Raw genomic sequence first — 26,904 nt, forward strand, 5'->3', positions numbered from 1 at the left:
TCTGCAAATTTACTAATGAAGGACTCAATGCCTTCATCCATGTCATCTATAAAAATATTAAATAGAACTGGTCCCAGTACAGACCCCTGAGGGACACCACTGGTGACTGGTCGCCAGCTGGATGCTGCACCATTCACCATCACTCTCTGGGCCCGGCCATCCAGCCAGTTCCTAACCCAGCAAAGAGTGTTCCTGTCCAAGCTGTGGGCTGCCAGCTTATCTAGGAGTATGCTATGTGAGACAGTATCAAAGGCCTTGCTGAAGTCTAAATAGACAACATCCACAGCCTTTCCTGCATCTACCAGACAAGTTACTTCGTCATAGAAGGAGACCAGGTTGGTCAGACATGACCTACCCTTTTTAAACCCATGTTGACTGGGTCTGATACCCTGGCCATCTTGTAAGTGCTGTGTGATAGCACTCAGTATGAACTGCTCCATTATCTTACCTGGTACTGAGGTCAGGCTAACTGGCCTGTAATTATCAGGATCCTCCTTCCTACCTTTTTTGTAAACGGGTGTCACATTGGCCAGTTTCCAATCGCCTGGTACCTCACCAGTGAGCCACGACTCCTGATAAATGATGGACAGCGGCTTCGCAAGCTCATCTGCCAGCTCCCTCATCACCCTAGGGTAGATCCCATCTGGTCCCATTGATTTATAAATATCCAAGTGTCCCAGCAGTTCTCTGACTGCCTCCTCTTGGATAACAAGAGGACCATTCTGATCCCTGGCACCACCTACCAACCCCTGAGGACAGTTGTCTTGAGGATAAGCTGTCCTACCAATAAAGACTGAGGCAAAGAAGGCATTAAGCATTTCTGCTTTTTCCTCATCTTTAGTTACTAAGTTGCCTGCCTCATCCAATAAGGAACCGAGGTTGGTTATACCCTTCCTTTTATCATTGATATATTTGTAAAAACTTTTTTTATTGTTTTTAACAGAAGTTGCCAAGTTAAGTTCAAATTGAGCTTTGGCCTCCCTGATTTTTTTTCTACATGCCCTAGCAGCTCCCTTAAATACTTCCTGAAACAGGCAGCAGCAGGGATGAGATGAAAAGGAATCATATGGGATCCTGTTGCATCCTGGACTTTGGGTTTAGATCGGGGTTCTGACATGTCTTTGCAGATTCTGTGTACCCCTGGTGTGTCCCCCGGTTTTCCCCTCCCTGCAGTATCCGGTTGCTGAGTTGCCTTACCATGTGGGCTGGCTCCCATCCCCCCTGTCTCTTCCTGTGGGTTCTTCCCTGCCGTTGCCCCTCCCCTGTGGCCGGGGCCGCCCTGGGCCCCCGGCGCCACCCCTGCCACTTCCCCCTTGGCTCCTGCCTTCCACACAACACCCCTGCAGCCCCGGGACTGCCCCAGGCCCCGGTGCCACCCCTGCCATGCCCCTGTTGGCTCCCCTGGGCCACGCCACGCCCCGGGACCGCCCCAGGGCCTAGTGCCGTCCCCTGCTGCGTCCCTATTGGCTTCCCCAGACCATGTGACAACCCTCACTCCACCCCCGATAAAAGCCCCGCACGGCCATATTCTCCAATACAGGAATGGGGAGCACACCAATAAAGTGCTCTCAGTTCCTGCCACGGGGAATTTGGTCCTTCCTTCACCCCCTTTATCCCTCGTGTGCAGCGGTAGAAACAGCCGACCTGGAGGCCGCGGAGCCCGGGAACAGCGGCAGGACCGGGACCGGAGGAACTGCGGTGCCCCGCTGGGCATGGCGGCTGCTCTGTAGCCGGGGAGACAGCAGAACACTGCAGGATCCTGATGAAAATCTTTTAGAAAGCAGACTTCTTATCTTCGGTCAGAGGTAAGCACTGAAGAGCAGCTTTACAACCAGTTTCAGGAGACATTTAGAATCAAGTTTTCTGTTGTTATTTTGATGTACTCATCCAATCTCTTCTTAGAAGGGAAGACACATATGCTAGGGATTGTTTCCAATCTGTTTGTAAAGCTCTGTATGAATAGTTTGATTTCAAAAAAAAGATCCAGACAGGGTAAAATTAATTCTTGGGCTGAAAACAAAGACTCCTCTACACTTCAGCTGCAATTATATCACCAAACCACAAAAATATAAACTGGATGAATTTCACCTACTGCGACAATGCGTTATTTTTCTTGGCCCCAGTCAGCTCCCTTGGGCAACTCTGGGTACCTCTGCTTCTCGGCGGGACCGGTGCTTGTCGCGATTCCCAGGCGCTTCTGCTGCTGCGCACTGGGGTGGGCTGGCCGTGCTTTGCCGTCAGCGCTAGGGAGGAAATAAAGAGGCGAAGGAATTGTCCAAATTCATCCGTGAGGGAGGCTGGAAGGCTTTAATGGCCGCGGGAGCAGCGGTGGAGAAGCTGCGGACCGCTCCCAACTCCGCGTGGGCGAAAATGGCCCTGAGATCTGGGAGGCTCAGGGTTTTATCGGGGGCAGGATGAGGAGAGCAGAAGCCCTCCTGCCCAATGGGGACAGGCGCTGTGGCGATGACACACGCTGTGGACCACGGCGCCCAACGGGGACGTGACAGGGGTGGGGCTCCAGGCTCTGGGGCGAACGGGGTTGCGGGATCGGGATGACAGACACAGAAGTCTTCAGAGTGGACAGGGAGTGGTTACAGGAGTGGCAGGTTGAAGCTCCAATAGTAAGAGACCCAGAGCAAACCACTGCAGGGGGGGAGAAACACGAGGGGTGCACGGGGGTACACAGAACTCGGCTAGCTAACGTAGATCAGAACCCCTAATCTGAACCCAAACCCGGGATGCAACAACCTACTGATTGTTGAGTATAATTTTAGTCTGGAAACCAAGATTCTTCAAGTATCATCTCATAGTTTGCAAAATAATTTTCACCTCTTCCTTGGATAGAATTTAAACTTCTTTTACAAAGAGCAGGATAAATATGCAGTCTTTTTATCAAAGAAAGTTTGTTTCTCTTCAGGTCTCTACCAGCCTTTTTACTGAAATGTTGTAGTGCATACATTGCATAGGAGGAGTTCTGACAGTAAATTATCAAAGTGAATGCAGGTTTAGATGCAAGGGAAATGAAGAAGTCAATGGTTTCTTGAATATCATGCATATTTGAAATAGGAAGGATAATTTTAGAAATATTACCATAGAAAAACACCATTTGAAATAAATATAGAAAAAGCAAACTCCAAAATATAACTAACCTTATTAGATTATGTACCAAAGCATCTATTTCATACATGACAGTAATTTGTGCTCTTATGACTGTAGAATCTTTTGAGGTTGTCTTATTATACCTGAAAACAATGTTTTTGTTTGCATTTGCAGTGTCAAGACCAGGTTTACAGTAATTTTTTTGAGAACCATATGTTGCATCCCAGACTTTGGGTTTAGGTTGGGGTTCTAGTGTGTCTTAGCAAATTCTGTGTACCCCCATGTATCCCCTGGTTTTTCCCCCTCTGCAGTACCCAGTTCCCGAGCTGCCTTACTGTGGCCGGCTCCCATCCCCCCCCGTCTCTTCCTGTGGGTCCTTTCCTGCTGTTACCCCTCCCCCGTATCTGGGGCCACCCTGGACCCCTGGTGCCGCCCCTGCCGCCTCCCCATTGCCTCCTGCCTTCCACACCACACCCCCGCAGCCCCAGGACTGCCCCTGCTGTGTCGCTATTGGCTCCCCCGGGCCACGCCACGCCCTGGCTCCACCTCGGGTCCGCCCCAGGCCCTGGGTCTGTCCCCTACTGCATCCCTATTGGCTTCCCCAGACCACATGACACCCCCCCGCTCCACCCTCTATAAAACCCCCATGCAGCCGAGGCCGGGTGGCCATATTGTCCAACCCAGGAATTGAAAGCTCATCAATAAAATGCTCTCAGCTCCTGCCGCAGGGAATTTGGTCCTTCCTTCAACCCCTTTATCGAGGTCCCTCGTGCGCAGCGGTAGAAGTGGTTGACCCACCTTCCTGGAGGCCGCCGAGCCCGGGAACAACGGTGGGACCGGGACCAGAGGAGCCGCGGTGCCCTGCTGGGCGCGGCGGCTACTCCGGACCTGGGAGAAAGAGCAGAATGCTGTAAAGACCATAGGTAGGTATTTCAGTGCATCATCTAGTCAGCTAACTTTCAATTTATTCATTGGCTTCACCTATTCTCTCACTGTTAGATATGCCAGTAAAATTCAGTGATGCAGTCTTTACTTGAATTGACAGGTTAAATAAATTTCATCTACTAGTTGTCACCTATCTCTAGCCTTCACTTTTTTCTTTGCAAGTCATCCCATACATAATTTTGAATTTCAAAGTGTTCTTAAAGTTTTTGTAAATTTTTTTTACTTTAACCCCCACAATATAATATATACTGATATAATAACTATACAAAATCATCTTTGATGTTAAAATATTTATTGGTTTTAAGAGTTGTCTTTATAGTTTTACTTTTGAATGTTTTCTTACATTAAGGTGGGTCTTCACCTTGAAGCCTTTGAAAATGTTAGTAATGTTCAAAACATAAAATTCATAAATGGTTCTAGAAGATGTTTTGTTTAATGTATTTTATGAATACTGTTTGCAGATTAAGAAAAGCATTTATTTTGTTATACTTTTCCCCCTCTAAAATACACACCTTTATGAAATTCAGACTAATAGTAAGATCAGTTTATGGGCATAAAGTATAGGATTGAGTGCTGAATGGCATATCAAAAATCAGCAATAGCTGCCCCTGTCACATCTGCCAAATACCCATCTCATTCCAGGTGAGAAGGGAAGTGGGGCTCCTACGTCAGTGCTGTCTCAGGACCCACTGCAAAGCACCTGCTCCAAGCTCCTGCACAAGATATCAGTGTCTGCAGGGTACCTGCATCTGAACAAACCAGGTTTGAGAATCAAACTCTGGTATTTGGGCTATAAATTTCTGTATGAATCAGTGTCCTGCTCCCTGTCCCTGAAGGGTACAGAACAGGGGGTAGACAAGGGAACCATGGTGGGAGGCATTACACCTTGTCTTTGCCAAGCAGTCACAGTCACCTTGCTTAAAGATGATCATGGGTCCTGTTGAAGATCAGGAACTGGGTTTACAAATAGCTGCTTCTAAACATCACAGTCTGTCTGGAACAGAATAATTTGAAATACCAGTATTTCATCCCTGAGAAAGACACTATATTTTTTCACTCATGGGAGAACCACATACACAGCTATTGCTAGAAGCCATTATCCAGTGAAAGGGTTCTAGAAATGAATTCTAAAAAGACCCAAAGTTTTTCATTAATTCCAGGTGTATGGGACAAGATCTTTAAGAGGACAGTAATTTCAAGTGTAACAGAAAGAGTAAAAACATTAAAAGAGGGAGATAACATTAAAAAGAGACTTAGAAAGAGAGGTGGAGCAACAGATGTGAAGAAAAGACAAGGCTTAGGTTAGAGAATAGTAGAGTCATGTGCAGTGATGGCCTCAGCATGGGAAGACAATAGAGAAAAAGAAGTGTTGCCAAATCACTAAAGCAAACTTGCAATAACTATGCCTTTTAAATTGGTTTTCTGTAGAGTGACATCTCTGCTGTAGAGAATAGCACCTACAGAGGGTTTTTGCTTACCCCCTTGCTGATTAGAATGATTTATCTACAAAGATATAGAAACCATATCTTCAAAGATATAAATTTTCTTTGGTCTTCATGCCTTTATTTTCTACTTTTATCTACCTTTCATATTTTACCAAACCCAAACACTTTTATGGCATCATCAGTCTGCCTCCATGGGGAACACAAATACCAAGGATTGAGAGAGGTTAACAGCTTCAGTACTACACAGAGTAGAGATATTTCTTTCTAAAGACATAGATTCCTCGTCCCTGGAACATTTATTTAGGAATTGTAATTCATGTTTGTTAATTTTCTACCTAAGGTCACTCTAAAGAAAAAACAAACTATTGTGGACCACTCCTGTTTTGAATTAAGAAAATAGATATTATTGCATTTTTAAATTAAATTACTTAAAAAAAACCCAGGTAGATGGAAAGGAAAGAAGGAGAGGAAATTTCAGGAAAGGAAAGGGAAAGGAAAGGAAAGGAAATTTCAGAAAAGGAAAGGAAAGGGAAAGGGGAGGGAAGGGAAAGGGGAGGGAAAGGGGAGGGAAAGGGGAGGGGAGGGGAGGGGAGGGGAGGGAAGGGGAGGGGAGGGAAGGGAAGGGAAGGGAAGGGAAGGGAAGGGAAGGGAAGGGAAGGGAAGGGAAGGGAAGGGAAGGGAAGGGAAGGGAAGGGAAGGGAAGGAGGGAAGGAAGGAAAGGAAAGGAAAGGAAAGGAAAGGAAAGGAAAGGAAAGGAAAGGAAAGGAAAGGAAAGGAAAGGAAAGGAAAGGAAAGGAAAGAAAGGAAAGGAAAGGAAAGGAAAGGAAAGGAAAGGAAAGGAAAGGAAAGGAAAGGAAAGGAAAGGAAAGGAAAGGAAAGGAAAGGAAAGGAAAGGAAAGGAAAGGAAAGGAAAGGAAAGGAAAAAGGAGAGAAGAAGGAAGTGAAAGAAAAAAAAAGTGAAAAAACCAGAAAAAAAAAAAAAAAAGGGAAAAGAAAAGGAAGAGAAAAAGAAGAGGGAATAGAGTAGCAATTTTCCAAATAAGATTATTCTCTGTAAGACTTATTGCAGGCTGAATTTGTTAAAGCTGTGACCAAAAATTGTGAAATATGGAAAATGTCCTATGTCTCAATTCTCTGTTTTTGAAAGTGTTGCTGGCTTTTATAAGATGGGTAAACATGGAGATGGGTAAACAGGATGCATCACAGGTGAAGAATGCTCTGGAATATTTGGAAAATATAGCAGCACACAGGGGAATTACTGGAACCTGGAGGATATAAAGGAATTCTGCATTCTATTGTATTTCCTGTGGAGGGTGATCTCACATCACTTAAAAAATCCCATTAATTTCTACTACTCATTGCCATGTTTGAAACAATATAAATAAAGCAATATAAAAATGTGATGTCCCAGATACCACCTACTGCTCTGTGATGAAAATAACAATTTAGTGTATTGCATTTCTTATACCTAAACATATAATATCTACCCTGAAAGTATACCATTTTTTAGCATGTGCTGCACCTTTTTGCCATTATGCATTAATCTTTTTTAGATCCAAGACATGTAGTACATAAATTAATACAACAAATGAAGCCAATCCTGGAAGTGATGGAAGACAAATGCCACTGCTGGCTTCTATTGTAAGTGATGCATTATATCTTTAGGTAGCAATAAAGGTAATGATTTCAGAACTCTAAAATGAGACTGCTAGAGTTATGTTCATAAAAATTCTCATCTTAACATTCTGAGCAAAAAACCCATCATTATCAAAGGTGCAATGTATAACTTTATGAAGAACTACCATGGTTTGTAAATGCCATTTTTAAAAGTACTTTCACAGCTTGGCATTTTAAACTCTCTGATAAGAGTCTCAAAATATATGTATGCACCTCTCTCTTTACCTTCTTTAAGTCCCAAAGTCTCCAAAGATGCTTTTGAGCTGCTACTCAAACCTACAATTACATAAATCTTGGTGTTTAATCTTCTGCGTGTCAACATTTGCAGAAACACTTTTGTGCTGAAACTGCTCTGCAGAAAAATACCTCAGAGTCATAGGTTAAGCCAAGGCTTAAGAGTGTTCAAAATAATTTCTTGAAGCACCTGGGAAAATAATTTTGTGTACTGTGATCTGATCATAATCTTAAGTTAGGAGCATTGTTTGACATTGATTAGCAGTGCTACTTGGTAAAGATAAAAAGAGGAAATCCAGCTACACGTGGAAGAATAACTGGACATCCACAACAAGTCTTTATCAGGACACAGGTAAGTTAAAGGTAAATGCAAAAGAGGTGTGTAGAAAGAGGACAAAGAACAGTCAGATGGTTTCAGGGGTGGCTCTTTGGGTAGCATAGCCATGGATCCAGTGCCCATGGATCCTGCCATTAAATGGCAGATCAGGACAGCTCCAAAAGCATTCATTACATGAGATAGTTTTCTCAAAACCAGTTCAGGTGTGTATTCGGCTTGATATTCAGCTATTTAGGTACTAAAATCAAAGCTGCCCCAGTAGAAAAGACTAACAGCTATGGAAAGGTATTCATTTAGCAGACAACTAGCTTCTGAACAAACTACTACCAAAGATATGTTTGTCCCTGCTTTTCCTTTCCACTGCCATCTGAAAATCTCTGTTAATAGTGGTTCATCTGACTTTCCTTTGTCTTTAACCAATAGAATCAATTTAAGCAAGAGTACTTTAAACTAAAAGAAGTTTTGGATGATTTGTTCTATTTTTTCTGAAGTAGAGTTAGTGAGCATTTCATCGACAGGATGAGAACTTGTTCCAGAAGGGTACCAAGAACCTTCTTACAGTGGAAATACTTCAGATTTTCCCATTTTATACTTGGCAGGAGCACTGCAGGCAGAGGCCAGCATTAGCCTAGTGATACTCTTTCTGCTGCATAGATTACTTCAGTTATTTCTGCACATCACTGCAGAGCACTCCAGAGTTTGGAAAGCTAATGGAATCTTGAATGGCACAGAATTTTCTCAAATGTTTATCATATATTTCATAATAAATATAGTGCAGAATTTATTTCTAATTTTCATATTTCATAGCTTTTATGTTGCATGATACATATCTGATGACTCAGTTTCCATTTTGCATTTGTATATAGATATAACTATATATTAGAAGAATAATTTAAGCACATCTATGTATGCAACAATAATTTATATATATTTATTTAAATATATATGTTTTTAAAAAATAGTTTTTGGCAACATAAGAAAAAATAATGAATTTGTCTCATGAATTTGTCTTCAGTCTGAGACCATCCTAAGTCTACTGCAATTATGGCTAGGCTTATCAACTCCCTGCATAATTTCTCCTGTTCTATTGTCTCCTGTGAACCTTAAATATACAATTAAATATATATTTGTTTCAAGATGAATCAGAAACTTGTACATGCCTCATCATCTAAAGCAACCAAAGATGCTTTATAGTGCAGCTGTGAACATTACAGATGTGCAACTGCATGCACATACACACTATAAGAAGGGAGAGCTTGTGCTGTGTGTGAAGCAGTGGGCACAGCAGTACAGTAAAACAGCCTCACTTTTCCAGTTTGTATTCCTTCAGTGGTTTTTTGGCATTGTTTATGACATCTATTTATATTAATTTCAAGCCTGGGGGAAGAACAAAGCTTGAAAGATGGTTGCTGGTAAGTTTTCATTCCTTAAAAAATGTAAGTAAAATAGAACATATTACTTTTTTTTTCTCCCTAGTGGTCTGATAATTACATTTAATCATTCATTTTACATTGAAAATACATCACAAACATTTGAAAAGAACTTAGGATGAACAAAAAGATAAAATAATTTTTTCTCCTTTGAATTTATTTAGGTGTAAAAAATAACAAATATTATGGGACAAGATATTTGTTATTTTAGGAGAAGTTTATTACAGTACTAACAAGATTAAAATCAGAAGTTAAGGTAAAAGCAAGGCATGCATGTGAACTTACAAGCCACAAAAAACATAATGTAACTGGTGATGAAATAGCAAAGAAAATAAGAAGACTAAAAGGTTCCCATAGCAATTCACTACTATTAATTTCTCTTGAAGCAGAAAAATTCTCTATTATGAGAACATTCTAACAAAAATGGATGTACATATATTACAAAGATTTCATTCTCTAAATTTCTTCTATGATTTCATTTTGTAAAACTTCAGACCAATTAATGAAGTATGAGACAAGACTCTACAGTTTAGTGGCTTGGCAGATACAGAAAATAAAACAGCAACAGTACTAAAATAGAACACATTCATAAAGATGAAGAAGGGATGAAACAACATGAAGGACTCAAGTTTTGTTAATGAAATGCAGAAACCATTATTTTGCTTTATTATATTTTTTTTGTACTAACTGCAAGAAGAATGGAGATGAAATTCAGATTTACCTCTTCACATATTTCACATTTAGCTGAAGGTCTATACAGTCTTGATAATATAAGTACCAAGGTTAGTGTTTTAAATAACATTAGTGTATAACTGGTATGTTCCAAACTATTATGATGGGGTAGGGTAGCCAGATCACAGTTACATCTTCCTCATTTGTCCTACTTTTCTTCCTTCCCCATGTCTTTCACATCCAATGTGGTAGGAATGATATGGAAACATTGTCTTCTTATCTCAACTATGAAATAGAATAATTAATCACCATTCCATAGCACAAAAGATCCTGAAATAAAATCTTTCAATATGGAAATGTAGATGATGATGATTATTTATTATTGTTAATAATATTAAAATAATAAAAAACAATAAAATTTATTATTGTTAATAACAACACATATTGTCACTTTGGTCAAATAGAAAAATACTTCATTTCTGTACCCTGATTTTCAATAGGAATTTTTCCCCACTGAAATGTTTCTTTTTAGCATGGTTTTAAAAATTATGTTAGGAAAACTCACTGGCCCACAGCCGCCATCCAGCATCATTTTAAAGAAGCAAGCCACCTTAAAAGAGGAAGTTCAGAATCAAATTCTATTCCTATGTACCTCACTTTCATGTTTGCTCTTCTGAGAAAATTCAAATTTTGCATCCATTTAATTTCATTCTTTAGCCCATGAATATTTTGTGTTCATATAATGAATTTGTCAGGTGTGGCAATTTGTGAGAACTGATCTCACTAAAATTAGTGTGAGATAAGCCTTTAATATTCATACAAGACTCTGATCCAAAATTTCCAATCAGCTAAGTCATAAATATTGATACATGGTTTGTATTGTACCAAAATAATAGGTCAAATTCTATTCTTACCTGTCTATTGTCTCAGCTTAGTCTAGTGCTTAGCATTTTCAAACCTCTTTTAAAATAGATATCTTTGCTATTGTGTATGACATGGTCATTGTCTGGGATTTTCTGACTTGATTGTGGTACCTTAAGAAAAATGTTTATCTTAGGTCCTTGGTCCCTAGAGCCTACTATGTTTTTAGTGATGCCTCACAAGGAAAAGAAAGAAAAGAAAAAATGTTGAGTTGATACTATCTCTCTTATGATCTCTAACAGTTAACAAGTCACACAAAGAAAACCATCTTTGGAGGTCATGTCTGAAAAAATATTTTGCAATATTTTATTCAGCTGTGACATACATTTTGGAGAGTCAAGGAATATTCTGCAAATTGGTAAATTATCAAGAACAGCTGTCGCTTTCTTTATACAAATGCACATGAGTATTTGCAAAGCAATTCACTAATGGAGTAATACATTTCTCAGTGTAAATATGATTTAGTAAACAAATAAGCAAAATTGCTTCCTTTGATAACGACATCAAAACTGGCATTTTTGCAAATTAAAACTGGTAAAGAAAAGAGATCTGCTCAAAGCTGTTACCTTTTTAATCCTACTCACAGCTCAAAAGCACTGCCTCTTTTTAATAGAGTATAAAAATTTCCAAATTAAATGGATTCATGTCTATGTGGAAAGAAGGACATAACAGACAAAATTATATATATAGTTCTTTGAGTGTGATATCATAATCAAATATCATAGAGCAGTTCAATCGAGAGGTATACAGTGATTTCACAGGCAATCAATCCAGATTTATATTGATGTTGCAGAGTGGAAATACAGTTTTAGAATTTTAAAGCAAACTTCAATAAATTCTATAATTCTATTGAAATGAAAAGAACAATTGCATCAGAGATTATTTAAAATATATCTAATGTAAGAACGGATATACATTTTAACCAAGGGGTACTTATTTGAGCATTTGACTGACTTTGTCCTTTCAATTTTTTATTTGTCAGTATGTTTTTCTTCCCTGCCTTGCTTTTAGCATTCAATGAAATTGGAGTGAGAACTGAAGTCTGTGCTCCCCAAAATGCAGAAAAAAGCTTTTGTGTCTGGTTGCACCTCTTGTTTTCTGGTAACCCGAATATCTGGGACCATGAAACTTTCTGAATCCTCAGTTCTGGTAATACGAATTGGCCACTATTACTGGTGTTCTCACCCCTCTGATTTCCTGTATCTGTGGACTTCAAGAATGGTTTTCCTTTTGTTTTGTTGTTGTTAACAGCTCACTCTCATGATGTGGGAAATACCTCACCCACAGTGATGATGTCTCTTAGCTGTGTGTTGTGAAAGATTGTATTCTGGTCTTCTGAAAGGTCAAAACATTCTACTGAAGCTTGATGACAGTTTGATAATAGCTTGGTAATTTCCACCTGTGCTGTTCTGCACTCCCATGAAAATATTTACCCTCTGTGACGGGACCCAGCTCTGAAAATTTAATTCTAGTTATGATCCATGTTTTCTTTTTCTGTGTTCATCATGTTCCCAAGTATCTCTTCTGGTACAATTTATAGTATAATTTCTCTCTGTGTTAGCCAAACTTTGTAACATAATGGTCACATTTCAGAAATGTGTTTGCAACTTGGTGCACTAATGCTGCCATGCTTGCCCTGAAGCTCCCTGGCTTTGCCTGCCCAGCAGAGGCACGGTCAGCAGCAGGGGACACTCCCCTGTGTCTTGAGGAGATTCGGGGAGTGGCTAAGACAGAGCGCTACGCTGTCTGCCTTGGAAGGAGGAGAGGCGGCATCCAAGGAGGCAATAAGGGAGTCGACTCAAGGCCGGGGAAAAAGTCTCAGGTTTAATGCAAGCTCCAAGGAGCTCCGAATGCCGTTGTATCCAACCGCTGAAAGTGCTCTCGTGCCTTTCATAATCATCTTAAATACCGGCGCGATAACCAGCGGGAAGGTACCTCCACCAACCAATTGGGGGATTCAGGGGAGTGGGAGGCGGAGGGACAGACAGACACACAAACCAATGGGGGAAGTTTCAGGGAGGGACCCCTGGCCCTCATCCACTCACTCAATGCCCAAGGTGGAAGATTCTGGGAGAGTGGGATGGGGAGCCAAGTGATGGACAGGGTGCCAGGGAGGGGACAGGGGAATGACTGAGCATTTTCAGGGAGATTAGCACTGAGAGAAAGGTGGAAAAGCTCAGGGTGGAACCACCAGGAGAAAATGGGGGGTGAAGCGGCAAATCATTACAGAACTATTACAGGGGTATAAAAACACAGTACAACACCCTAACATAAGAGAGATAACAAAAGAATTTTAGGGGCAAATATTGCTCTGTTATTCCTTCTAAGTTTGATCTGGTCCTAAAAATGCTGTAATCAGTTGGAGAATTTGGCCTCATAAAATGTCTTGTGAAATTTCAATTTTGTAACCCTTTTTTAATGTCTAATTTCTCATATATTCAAACAATAACAAAAATATATCAAAGAATAAGATTCTTGACCAGGATTTTAAGGGCTCTTCTTCTTGGTGATTACCACAGGCAGTCTTTTATTTAGAATAAATATATATATACACATAAATCGACATAAATAGATATAATAGACATAAATAGACATAAATAGATATAAAATACTTAATGGAAAATAATCCTCAAATATTTTCTAAAATACTTAGATGATTCATTTCCTGGAAAAAAAAGTATATCTCTATTAATTCACAATAAAATGCATTAAGGCTGGAAGAGATCTCCAAGATCACCAAGGCAAACCTTTGACCAAAAACCACCATGTCAAACTAAATCACAGTGCTAAATGCCATATCCCTGAACTCTTCCTGGGATGGTAACTCCACCACTTCCCTGGGCAGCCCTATTCCAATGCTTAACTACTCATCAGTGAAGAAATTTTTCCTTATGTCCAGCCTGAACTTCCCCTGGTACAGTTTAAGGCCATTTCTTCTTGTCCCGTTGCTAGTTGTCTGGGAGAAGAGACCAACCTGCATCTCGCTACAACCTCCTTTCAGGCAGTTGTAGAGAAGGATAAGGTCTCCCCTGAGCATCCTTTTCTCCAGGCTAAACAACCCCAGCTCCCTCAGCTGTTCCTCATATGACTTTTTCTTCAGATCCTTCACCAACTCTGTTGCTCAGAACTGGACAGAGGGTTTGAGGTGTGGTCTCACCAGTGCCAAGTACAGAGGGACAATCACGGCCCCGGTCATGTTGGCCACATGACTGCTGATACAGGCAAGGATGCTGTTGGCATTCTTGGGCACCTGGGCACACACTGGATCATGTCCAACTGCCTGTTGACCAGCACCCCAGGTCCTTTTCCACCAGGCAACTTTCCAGCCATTTCTTCCTGTAGCGCTGCCTGGGAGCCAAGTGCAGGACCTGGCACGTGGCCCTGTTGAACTCCATACAATTGGCCTCAGCCCATCAATCCAGCCTGTAGTGATCACTCTGCAGAGCCCTCCTATCCTTCAGCAGACCAACACTCACACCCAATTCAGAGCTGTCTGCGAACTCATTGAGGCTGCACTGGATTCCCTCATGCAGATCATTGATCAAGATGTTAAACATCACTGGCCCCATAAGCCTTGACCTGTTACCATGACATGTGTTTTGAAAGAGAATATTTAGATTTAATATATGCATTAAGAAGTGTACAGGAGATGAAACTTCATAAATAGCCATTACACTAACCTTATATTTTTTCTCAGCTCTAGAGAATCAGATTTCAGATATTCAACATGAACCAAAATGAATTGCAACTGTCATATCTGCAATAAAAAGAAAGATATGGTTCAGAGCTTTTTGATGGGTCACTAGTTTTTACTTCTATGACCAATCTGCCTGTGATATTTTTTGTCATTTTCTATGCTTTCCTTACTGTATAACTCAAGAGACCACTAGTTTCAAGAATTAGCTATCCATCGTTTCAGAGGCATTACTTCTTTTTCTGTAAAAAAAAAAAAAAGGTCAGAACTGCCTTCAAATCATGTTTCTTCAATGCATTCAATTTACAGGGTAAAGATATTTGTAAGCAATTTCAAAGGCATATGTCTACCTGGAGCCCTGTGGATATTTTGTAGTTTGGAGACCTATACATCTAAACTTTATGAACATGTTACTGAATAAGTAAGGATAAATAAACACATTATTATGAAATTTAGAATAATTAAAAATCCTCTGAATTTCACTTACATGTAAATTCACCATAACATGCATTTAAAAAGATAATTTAGATCTAACATATATATTACGAACTGTATAGCAGATGACACACCATAAATCAGCAACTGTCATTTTGCAATAGAAGTTTTATACATTCACAAATGATGTACATTATCCTTGTACTTATTCCCTTTTTTTGCAATATATTTTTATAAATTATAATATACAAAAATTTTCAGACTGCTTGCTAAACAATTCTGTATTCTTCACTTTATGTCATATTAATTATTATATTAATACCATGATCTCCACACATACAAAAAGAAAACATGAAATTAACATCCAAAGATAAATTTCTGCAGTCCATATGAATACTTTTATTCAACTACTAAAGCTATTATTAATGTTGGTAGATTCCAGAATAACGTTCTTTAAAAGCCATATAAAAAGGATTAAAACACTGGAATGCAGAAAATTGGGCATTAAATCTAAAATGTCACTTCTCAGTGAGCCTGCTGTGCGAAGCTTTTCAGTTGACCTAAGAAGCTCAAAATATAGAGGAATGATTTTCCATTCACTCAAATTAGAAAGGCAAATAGTGCAAACCTTTGGAATACTGACACAAAAGGAAAAAAAAAAAACACCTAAACCCAAACCACTAGTATTCTTAGACCATATTTCTTCTTTCCCTCCTGTGTTTATGTTGCATAACCAGTGTAACTGAGAAGAAAGGTGTGGTATAGTCAGTAGAGACAACTGAAGATGTGACTCTTTCATAATATGTTCACTATGATCCTCCATGGAAATTTCTACCTCTTTAACAAAAGTGACAAGACAGGGAATGGGCCTGACTTTCAGCAGCCATATTTTGCAGACTTTTATCTCAGGACAAATGCTGATGAGAGCAGTTGATATAATCCTAGACCTGACCTAGATCTGTATCTCTATATGTAGGAACTCTGGAAAAGAGGAACAGCTGTCCAGGCAATATGTAGATAACTCTCCAGAAGAAGAACAGGGCAACTGTATCAATCCTACTCCCACTAACTGTTCTAGATGGAGCAGTGACCATAGTCCCAGTTTACATCTTTTTTCTTTTATCAAACTTACACCTATAAGAAAATATTTTAAAATATCTAATGGCCTACAAAGCACATTCCTAACATAGTAGACCCAAGTCCCTGACCAGTCTTCATGGCACCACTGCCCTAGTCACTACTTCAGGACTAACCATATGGTTTCACTACATCTCCTGACTCCTGACCCCAAGCCCACTTGCACAGCCCCAGTCACACTGCAGTAATGACGAGACGTCATATGAGCCAAAACATTCCAAGGCCATCATACCCCAAAAGGCTTATGATACGCAATAATTCTATTCACCACATCTGAGGCATTCTTCTTGCTTGGATTCTTTTGAGTGTTTTGCCACTCCAGCTTAGTCACTATGCTAGAATTAGGCAGACAATGCCCTCCCAATAGGAATCAAACCCCTCAACCCCATAGAAGTTCTCCTAGTAAACACTGTGTAGCATCATAAAGAACTAGACCTGACTCTCCAAATGCTTTGACTGACACCCCCAAGTTATATGAGAAGCCATGCATTTTAAGCTATGTATAAAAAAGGTTGCTTTTTTATTTGTAAAAGTCAATATGCTAAACCATATACATTTGTACTGTGACAAACTCATGAAGTCACGGAAAACCCCCTGTATCTGTGTAATTAGTCATAATGTGACAATAAAACTCACATGTAGAAACTGTAGTAAACTGCAGAGTGAAAAAAAATAGAAAGAAAAAAACATCCTCTGTGTAGGCAGTACTCCTGACGTCTTTGAGATGTGTTTGGGAATTACTTTTATGGTAATAATTGAGGGAATTGGTACATTTTTAATAATGTAAAAATAGTAAAAAGTGGAAAAGTAATATATTAATTATTAAATAAAAATTTATTTTGTCTTTATAATGAATTAGTACAGATCCCCAAAGTTCAATCAGTCTTCCCTCTCTTTGGTTGCTTTATAAGTGATTCTGTGGCTAGTGTGAGACACTAGGAAATGCTTCTACCGCACCACTGCACTCAAACATTAACAGTTTCTGTGGAAACCTCTACAGGTCTCTAAAGTTTTTGCCCTCCTATTTTCCTTGCCCTTTCTGTAGCTGTGAGACCTATACAAGAAACTGAACATTGTTAAATGGTCTAATACAATCATTGTAAAAATGACAGATGTAGGGACTAAAGTGCTTTGATGTTTGCCGACTAACCTGAAGTGTCTCTTGACACAAACCAAAGGTTAAGGCAGATAGAAAAGAAAAAATATATTTGCATATTTTAAATGTAAACATCTCATTTACTGTTTTGGAAAGTGACAAAAAAAATCTATGACTTTGATATGCACATTTTGCCTTTGATATGAACAAGTCTCATATTAAATTCCTGAAGCAGAAAGCGCTATTACAGCAATTTAGAATATGTTCCTTTTATTCTGTCAAACCAGATAAAAGGGGACTAGTATGAGAGATGCCTACATTTACAATTGATCAGATAATGGTTCTGCTGTTAGAGAATATAATTTCTCCATAATGGAAAAATTTTGCTTACATTTTTTTTTTCCTTGAGAAGACTAAGAAGGTAGGTTTTTTCCCTTTGTCTTTTCCAAATTTCCTACTCACATCTCAAATCTTGGAGATATGCTCAAATATTTTTGCAAAGTTTGGGACAGTAAAGATGGAACAAGAAAGATTAAGACAAGAATGCCTTTATCTAGTTCCAGCCTCTCTGAAAAGTTTTGAGCAGTTACCTTTTAAACCTTCTGTTTTTTACACAGTGCAGTAAAAGTAGAACAATGTCACTGGAATTTTTCACAGAACTTCTGTAGTATCTGAAAGGTCTGCTGAAGGTCTGATTTTAGGCATCTGTGTCAATCTGTAAAGGTCTCCACATTTAAAGGCTTGGGATAGATTTCTTCCCTTATCTTCCAAGTTATTTTTTAACTACATTAGATGATTTGAATAGTGTGATGTCTGTAGGTAGGTTTCCCCAAATAATTCCATGCTTCATTTTTTTTCTGTTTCCAATTTCAGAAGGAGGCGATGGCAGAAATGTGGGTTTGTCATGACTATGTAATACAGCCAGCTTTTAGCTGACCTGCTTCAATGTACAGTTGAAGGACTAGTCAGCCTTTTGGCATGATCTTGTCACTCCCTAGTGATGAGAATAGGTTTTGTTTTTCCTCTGTGGAAAGAGGGCTTTCTATTTAAATCCACTGTGTTGGCATTCTATTCCCTATGTAATCTGGTGGGCCATACGAAAAAGAAATGTATTGATGGCAGTGACATGTTGGCTTTCCAGAGATTTCCATGCAACCTCATTTTGCTACTTCCTCACAGTATTCATACACAGAGCTTTGCACCTGATCTGACAGTTACAAAGATTTAGTTACAAATTCCTATTCTGACATTTTCCTACTTAGGTATGCACTTCACAAATAACTAAAAGACTACCATGTTTGACTCTAACACTCTTTGGGGATGATGCCAAAAATCACAAAATCAATTAGAACTGATTCTTCAAGCTTAATTTTTTAACTTGTGCTCACTTTGAATTCTCTTCTGCATCTCTCTCATTCTTTCCTTCATCTCATCTCATTCTTCCCTGCTGCACCTGAAGCTCACAGCCACCTCCCTGCTATAATAGGATTATAACCTACTCATATGTGCAGTTGTTATGTAACCTTGTAACAAAAAAGGTAACAAAAAGTGGTTTTTTACTTTATTAGAAATGTTATTAACCCTTTTCACCACATCAATAGATTTTCCCAACAATTCTGAAATTGCTGATATTTAACAAGAACTAAGAAGTTGGACTTCAAGCCCTATGCATTTACCCAAGTTTTTATTGTAAATTCCTTGCCAAGGTACAGCTTTATAAACCCATCATGTAAGGTAAATTAGTATTGACCCACTGAGTATATATAATGCTTGCTTCAGCCTCCTGTTCAGATCTATTCTCTCCAAAATCTCTAATGCCATCCAACTTTTTTTTTTTCCATTTAGATAGGTGATTAAATCAGATTGTATGCCAGTTTATCTAGGGAGTGCAAGCACTGCGAAACTGTGACTTAATAACTTTCTGCTTCAAAAGTGTTCATGGGACTCTCTTAGTCTAACTATTTGTTTTACGCCATTTAGTTCCATAAATCCTTAAAAACTTTTCTGACAGTATGTTTCTCTAGCTTTGATAATTAGTGAAATATAAATCTTGATACTGTTTCAAACTCTGCATTAGGAAAAGGATTGAATTTACACAGCAAACCACAACCACAACCACAGTCATATCTCTTTTGTGGTGATCACAGAATAAACCAACAATATGCAGCAAGACTCCAGGGAATGGCTCCTGGAAGGGGATGACAGCAATGTCAAGAAAATCTCTTGTTTTCCTTCTGATGTGTCTGAGAACATTAACTTCTGATATAGTTTTTCATTTCTCTATGTCCATTATACCAATATTTGATTGAACATTTTATAAGCTTTATCTGAGCTATGTATGATATCTCATACACCCTCTTGATGGATTATAGGTATATTTTCCTAGATTAATGCTCCTGTACAAGAACAAACTTCTAGGAAGTATATCTCCATATTTTCCCTTAGTATTTTGGGCTTATCATCTTAGTGAGAAGGGTTTTCTGGGTTCTGAAGCAAAATGCAGGAATTATTTCTATACAGATGTTAAGTTCATGCAGTTCTTGTCTCATGTATTTCATATTATGCTTGACTATAACTCAAGTTCTTTTTCCTATTTGTAATGTTATTCCTGTAGCATAAGCCTCTTTCCCCTCATATATATTTGTCTCTCTGAAGTGTAAAGACACACAATGGTTACTTCTTTCACTAAAAAAAATCAGATTAACTAATTAAGACAGATTAAAAAAAATCACTGCAAAAAGTACCATCTATCACCTGGGAAAACTGCTCTGTCCTTATAACTTGCCACACACATTTTTCTCCTTTGACCTCACATCCCAAAGCTGTGCATTGGAGCTATTCATCTCTCAGAGAAAGAGACACAAGAAAGTTTTAGTCAAGGAGATTTAAACACAACCATAATAGATGATTCTTGTTGTGAAGTAGTTCTGTTTTATTTTGCCATGGTCTGACATTATGCAGCATTTGCCATCTTTACAGAATAAGAGGGTTTCTGACTTGAAAGCATAAATTCCTACAGCTGAAGATAAGAGTTTAGCAATCCAGCTGTAATAATTGTGTGAATGCAACAGGTGTTGTGGATCAAATACACAGAGGACAATTACTACTGGGATTGCAGTAGCACTGCAAATAAGGAATGCTTGTTAAAAAAAAAAGGAAAAATACATCTGTAAAGTTGTTTTCACCACTGATAGATAGTACTAGCTGTTTGACATATCTATCATAATCACATTGGATTTTTTAGTTTATTTTGTGTTTGTATTGCAATGTCTGCAAATTCTCTGAAAATGAATGTTTATGTATTAGAAACAAGGCTATACATATCAACTGAGCACAATAAATATTTGCAATCACAGAAAATAATGCTTATTCTTATAGTAGTTATTGTACTCAAAGATAGTAGTGGTGAGGATAAAAGCACAGGTAGGTGCTTAGTTGTAGGTACCTACAACTTCATATTTTGTGCCTGAGATGAATTTGCTGGTACTTCTGGAAGGAAAGTACTCTGTAGCAGTATGAAAATCTGGGCACCTCAGAAGGCCTAGAGGTATTTGCATTATGCCATGACCTATTTTTTATATGTTTGTTAAAATATATGAAAATAAAAGGTTCTGAATTGGTAATATATTTTTTGTTGTGATAACCCATGGTTCTGACAGCCAAATTCAGTATAATATCTTAGTATGGCTTTTATTTACCATCTAAAATATTAATACAAGATTGACTAAATATCTCTTCTAAAGTCTGTAGAGCCCAGAGGTTACTAAGAAATCCTGGTTTTGTCTTCAGGGGTTTCAGTCTCCTTTCCATACCTGCAGATAGCTTTTGTGCACTCAGCTTTTGAAGGATGGATCTTTTTCAAAGCTGAGGGGGAGGAATGCTAATAAATCACATCTTTATGAAATATTCATTAATTCAGTGAGTTCTTTACAAGGCTGCTGCCAAGGCAGCATAGGGTGACGAATTACATTTTACACACAGAGGAAATGGTTGACAAGATACATTGTCTATATAGAGGGTTTCCTGAATGGTCACATACAAAGCAAAGCAACAAAAGTTGTTTACACTATTAAGCAAGCAAGACAAAAATGCAGCTGTGTCTATCCTTGCCAAGTTCCCCTACCTCCTCTTTTGTGAAGTGTTTTCCCTCCTGGCTTAGTTCTACTTTGCAACAAATTTGGTTCTTTTGAGGTGCTTAGAATGCCAGTGGAATGAAGTCAGATGGTAAGAAAAAAAGTGAGTCAGCCTTGTGGCCTTTGTTACATTTTATAAGAGGATGTGGACTTGCTTTAAGGTCTCTCTTCATATGTCAGCAGTCATCAGAACCACACTGCACAAAAACAAACTGAATGTTCCTCACTAGAAAATGAAATGGAATCTCTTTCTTGATTGCCTCTTTCATCTTTTTTGGACTCTGAAAGCAACCCTGGGTAGCAAGGACACTGGAATCAGTATGACTGTGCTCCATCTTGCCCACAGCTGTGTCCTAACACAACACCATGATAGAGAGGACGGTGTTCTTGTGAAAGCAAGCAAAGGGCACATCTTTCATTACAAGGTACATAGCTTTTGACTGGCTCAGTAAAAGAGGAACAACACAGATTTACGAAGACTCAATGGCTACTCAGAATGTAGCCATTAAAATGTAATGGAACTCTTTAGTGGAATGTACAAAGTGTTGAAGAACTAGGTTTTGTCCCAGACATGAAAGAAGACAAGATACAAGGACTGTGACTTAATGAGATTTCATCTTTATTAACTCATCTGGAAACTATGAAGATCATCTTAATGATTTCCGCTTTCTGAAGAGCAAACTCCACCATGTTAAAAATCTACACCCTCCAGATTTTTACTAGGGAGTTTGTCCTACCTTTTGTGTATATGAAGGTAAAGGGCAATGTTGAAAAAAGAAATATCCCCCAACTCACAAAAATGATTTTTTATTTTTTTCTGTACAGTTACTATTGTTATAGGGTTTTTTTTGGGCTTTATGTCTTTGTCTTATACTTCCAAAATACATACACAGTTTGAGAACAGTATGGATGCCCTACCCTGAAAATAAAATGAGATCCTCTTAATTTTCATATTAGCTCCCTTTCATATAGTGATAGAATGGTTTGGGTTGAAAAGAATCTTAAAAACCATCTAGTTCCAACCCCACACCCTGCTCAGGGATGCCATTCACTAGAGCAGATTGTTTGAGGTCCCATCCAGCCTGGCCTTAAACACTTCCAGTAATAGGGCATCCACATCTTCACTGGGCAACCTGTTCCAGTGCCTCACCCCACTCTGAATAAAGAATTTGTTCCTTATATCTAATATAAATCTCTCCTCTTTTGTTTTAAAACTGTTCTGCTTTATTCTATCACGATCAGGCTGTGCAAAAAAGTTGCTCTCCTCTTTCTCAAAAGCACCCTTTAGGTATTGGAAGGCTGCAAGGAGGTCTTCCCAGAGCCTTCTCTTCTCCAGGCTAAGCAACCCCAGTTCTCTCAGCCAGCCTTCACAGGAGAAGCGCTCCAGATCTTGGATCATCTTCATGGCCCTCCAATGGACTTGCTAACAGGTCCATGTCCTTCTAATGTTGAGCATCCCAGACTTTTATGTAGTACTCCAGATGGAGTCTCCTGAGATCAGAGCAGAGGGGCAGAAACACCTCCACCCTGCTGGCCACGCTGCTTTTTATGCAGCCCAGGATACAGTTGGCTTCTGGGCTGCAAGTGCACGCTGTTGGCTCATGATCAGTTTTTCATCCAGTAGAACCCACAAGTCCTTCTCCAAAGGAGTGCTCTCTTTGAGTTTTTCTTTCAGCCTCTACTCATGTCTGGGATTGTCCTGACTCAGCTGCAGAACCCTGTATTTAGACTAGTTGAATTTCATGAGATTCATGGGCCCACTTCTCAAATTTGTCCAGGTTCCCCTGGATGGCATCTCTTTCCTCTGTTTTGTCAGCTGCAATGCTCAGCTTCATGTTGTCTGCAACTTCCTGAGGGTGCACTCACTTCCTGACATACTTCCCCCCGCAGCTCCCTGGAGTTACAAGGCTAGCCCAGATCTGAGAGAGCTTTGGGGGAAATATTTCAGGGTTAAGGCAAAAGATTCCAAAAGAGGCTCTAACTCCCGACGTGGTCCAAGACGTTTATTCCATGGGAGGAAGAGAGAAAAAGAATGAACAATGAAAGAGCATGGCCTTTTCTAGTCTCCTGCTCAGGAGAGGACAATTGGCTCCCAGCCAATTGGATCCAGAAAGGAAGGAAGGGTTAAACTAACATGGTTACAGCTACAGGGGTCTCTGGGCGGGGGGGGGGGGGGGGGGGGGGGGGCGGGAACCATTCCCCAGAGCGATGCAACAACTTTCTATGTCACTGATGAAGATATTTCCATAAACAATGTTTGTGCTTGATTTCAAAATCTTTAAAAGAAACTCAACTCTGAGCCTTCTGTATTAGATAGGGGGAAATAACTGTTATATGAGGTCCTACCAGTATTTTAAAATTGGGAATGTTCTTTTCTCAGCTCTGTCAAAAGTAGCCGCTGTGTAGTTTTATATCTGGTGGCTGATGTGAAGATTTTGAATTCTGAATTAAGTTTGTGATGATAAACAGTGTATACTTGATTTTTTTCCCAATAGATCTTGATTTATGCACTAAAGATCAAATCAGAATCTAATCAGAGACTTAAGGAACACCTTGAATGGGTTTTAAGACTGAAATACATTTTTAAGTGCTTACCTGAGGCCAAATTCAGTTGATCATTAAACATTTTGTTTACAAATAATTTCTGTGGAATACCTTCTGTTTTCAAAAATGACATGTACAAAATTGAGAAAAAATCATTTTTGCGAGCAAATTAAACAAAACAATTTGTTTAAGGAGCAAGAGAGTAAGGTACTAATTTTTCCTTTTTGTTTGTCATATCCATTTGATTTTCTGTTAACCTATGTATAACTTATTTATTTTGGAGACAAAAAAAAAAATTAGTAATCTAAACATTTTGGTTCAAGTTCTCCTGAACTTCACAACATTGACATTCATGAGAATTAACTAACAGAATTGAAGGGCACACCATCTATAGTAAAAGGACAAACACTTTCCTTTATATAGCAGGATCATGAGCAATGGATGTTGACAATGTATTGAAATGCATGATAATTAACAATAAAAAATTGAAGAAGTAAGTCTAATGGGAAATGTTCTACAATTTGTTTCAGTTTCTAAGGTCAATTTTTAACAAATTCAAATAAACTTATATTTGAATCCTTTCAGATCACCAGGGAATGTACATCATTGAAATATCCCTGAAGCATGTCATCTGGCTTTTCCTGTGTTCCTAATCCCCTGTCCTTGAAATGTCCCCTGTATTGAGGTTATGAATAGAGAGGTTCAGGAATAAATTTGGATATCCATATGCCTTCAAGAATTTTCGGGAGATCTTTTTTCCCTTGACGCCATCTAGGCTGGACGAGCAGCCAGGAAATGTGTCCCTGAACCTTTACTACTCCCTGTTGAGTGAAGATAGCTCCTTACTGGACAAATTAAGTCCCCATGCCCTTTATCAAGTTAGCTGCAGAATTCTCAAATGAAATAGGAAGTTAAATAATAATTTATACTTTCATAGATTTTAAAGCAGAAAAGAAACTATTTGAGCAAATTAGATTTTTCTCCAAATTTAATTTCTTTCTGTGTTTTATATTTTTATTCCTATCATAAATTGTACAAGGTAATTGAGAACTTTTAATTAGGGCTTATATCAGTATTCAAATATGCATATTTATTACTGACACTAAAATACTTGTCCCCTTGTTCTACTTTGTGAAATGGCTACTGAAAATCTACAGTATTGCTTTGACAATATCTTATTCACATATATTTTTGATGTTGTTTATTTCTACAAATTCAAAGTTTGAGAGTTTTTGACTTAGCTGAATAGGGTGAAGCTGTAACCTTACAGAAGACAGATTTACACAGACTTTTTCCAGATGATAGCAGTGTCAAATCAGCTAAAGACATGAGGTTGCATTTCAAAAATTATGAAAAGTATGATGAAAGCTTTCCTTTTCTCTTTGAGCTCTCACAGTTAGAAATTTAAATTGGCCATGTCAGCTTCCAGATCTGATTAAGAAATCCATCTCCTAAAATTTAACATGAGTTCGCCAAATATGTACCAACTCCTGCAAAGACATTGATGTTTGGAAGTCTGAAATGTGGTCTAGGGAAGGCTCATGGAGTTACCTTAGAGCAGCATCCTTCATGTCACAGCTCAAAAGGAGTTTAACAAAAAGATCAGGCCTAGTAACGATGGAAAACAGCGCATCTTTCATTTTCAATCTTTTTTTATATAATGAATTTTAAAAAAAATCTCCAGGATCCAGGAGTTCACACTTATACTGCATATTCACCTGCAGCAAAAACTTGTGCCATACATGTGCTTTCCTTTTGCTTTAGAGGAGGAAAGAAGGCCTAAGAATGCCTTCAGGGTAAAGATTGTGTTGAATACCTGTATCTCTATTAATGGCATGAGTTTTGAATTAAACTATGTATGCTGATTTCCTTTTTCCTTTTTTCACTTTGGATAAGTAATTTGGGAGTCCAAGCTAGAAAATATTACATCATATATAAAAGATTTAATATTAAAATTGCCTTCACTAAACATTGTCATAAAATTCAGGAAGAAGGCAGGACTTGAGAAAAAAAAAAGACATTTAGAAAAACAAAAATTTGTTCAAGGTAACAAATGGCAAATTGTGGTGATAGCCTTTATAGGCCCTGAAGTTTTATTCTTTACAGTGTGTCTTGAAGAGTCTAGTAATGGTGATTTATGTTACATCTCAGAAATTGTGTTGCTGGATTTCTGTTTGAAATTTACTCTGTGGGATCACCTTAGGAGCTGAATAGACACTAGCTATTAAATCCTTCCACTGTATTTTTCCCAAGGAGCTATTTCTATACACATGTGAGTAAGTGCACAATAATCCAACAAACACTAACACTCTTGTTGCCTTTCTGAGCCATCCTCCTTGGTGTTATAAACTCACATCAAGTATGTTAATGTTAATCCTTTCTTATATAACAGGAAAAATCTCCAAGAACTCAAACATGGGAGAGGGAGTGCAATAAGTGTGGGACTAGAATCAGTTGGTATTTTTCCTTATGTGAGCAAAATATTCTAAAATTGTCCCTATTTTGTGTTTCTTCTCCCAAAAGAAGCAGCACATAATATAGCGTGCAGTAAGAAAAAAGACTAAGTTTTATAAATCAATATAAATTTTATTCTTTCAGCTCTTGAGTTATCTTGAAAAAAATACTTGAAAGAAAAAAATTTTGAATGAAAGAACCTTGAAAAATTACCTTGAAAGGCAGACTCTTTTTTTTTCCTTTTTTTCCATGTCAAACCTGTGCTATTAAGCTGATTCACCTGTATGCATGTTGACTTGATTCAACTTTAGCAGAGCAATAACAATGCAGATACTAGAATTTGGAGAGGGCTTTCTGACTAATCCAAGAGTAGATTTTTCATTGGAATGATTGTCTTCCTTGGAGAAAGTGAGAAATAGTTTCTCCTCTGCTGTTTTTCTGTGAATGTTGAGTTATCTGCAAAGATAAAGGATGAGTATGTAATACCAAGATGTATTTAGTCACTGTTTGAAGAGCAAGACTGAAGGTCTATCTGCTATGCCATGCTGCTTCCTACTTCAGTACTCAGAGGTTTCTCTCTTTTTTTCTTCTTTGTTACAACTCTCCTTTTGAAAAGAAGTACAGGAGTTCTATATCTAAAATTTGATATCT

This window comes from Vidua macroura, chromosome 6, assembly GCF_024509145.1.
Source record: "Vidua macroura isolate BioBank_ID:100142 chromosome 6, ASM2450914v1, whole genome shotgun sequence".
NCBI classification, from domain to species: Eukaryota; Metazoa; Chordata; class Aves; order Passeriformes; family Viduidae; genus Vidua; species Vidua macroura.